This window comes from Malania oleifera, chromosome 10 (assembly GCF_029873635.1).
Source record: "Malania oleifera isolate guangnan ecotype guangnan chromosome 10, ASM2987363v1, whole genome shotgun sequence".
NCBI classification, from domain to species: Eukaryota; Viridiplantae; Streptophyta; class Magnoliopsida; order Santalales; family Ximeniaceae; genus Malania; species Malania oleifera.
Window position 1 is genome coordinate 30,808,210 of NC_080426.1, and position 1,329 is coordinate 30,809,538.

Consider the following 1,329-nt stretch of genomic DNA (forward strand, 5'->3'; position numbering starts at 1 on the left):
AAGGCGTGGACGTAGACATGGGGCTGAATCACGTTAATATCATTTGTCAAGTTTTTCTTTCTTATACTCTTTAATTTATATCTCGTGCATGATTTATATTATTTATATTGTGATATAATTGTTTGCATCTTGTCAAGATTTCTATTTTGTAGAGAAAAGTAAAAATACGCAAAAACGTTTATTCATCCCCCCTCTAGACTCAACTCTAGGGCCAACGCTTCCAATTTAAATCTTTTTACCTCATAGCTCCTCCATTTTACAAAATTTTACATTTTTATAATTCACGTTACTTTTTTACTTGCATTTTAATGCAGTACTCCACATTGTAAGGTACCCTACACCTTTGAAGAAGGCAAGCATAGATCTCAAATTTATTATTCTCTTATAACTCTCCACTCTTTAAAAAGGTATATGATTTTTATTGAACACTTAGGTGACTTATCTTTTTGTCTTGTAGATTAACAAACATTCCATCTAACATATTTTGATAGTTGTTATTTTCAATGTTTGGTGGAAAAATTCCATCCAAGATCCTTCCTTAGCCGCAAATTTGCTCTAGGTGAATTTTTTCCCTTTTTTGATAGTCTATACAGATTGAGTTGGATTTCAATTATATTTAATCTCAATTAAAAAAGTATCAATACTTCATGCTTGATCAATGTAATCCAAAAAATATATGCAAATTAATAAAATTAAAAAAGCTCTCACTGATTCAAGCTCATTTTCTTGACCAAAATTGTGAGAAAATCCTCATCAATTCAAATTCATCCATCCAATTCAAATTTGCCCTAAACCTACTCTTATCATATGAAGAACATAGAAATACAACAATCAATCAAGAATAATTGGCCTGTTTTCGAATGAAAGAAAATCTAACTCGAATATATTTTTATAAATCATAGGTTAGAAAAAATAACAAACTATACAAAATAATCCTCTCCCACCCAAAATAAAATAAAATAAAACCACTCCATTACCCCTCTCTCTCTCTCTCTCTCTCTAAAAGATGAATGTAGTCCATAGGATTGGTCAATGTTGATGAGGAAAAAAATCCCATGGTTGGAAGCTAATGGGATGAAGGTAGAAGCCAGAAAGTGGATCCAAGAACCATGGGGCCCACCAATCTGAAGGGTCCAATTGATCAATTATTAATTAATGTAGGAAAGCTGCAGTGAATGTAGTTGGGAAATATTGGGCCATGCCAGATTTGTTACATGCTACCCTAACCCTACCTTCACAACTCACTGCACATCATTTTCCACATTGGTGGATTGGACTTATCTGCTTGACCCCATTCACACTTGGGCCTAATTAGCCTTCCTTTCCTTT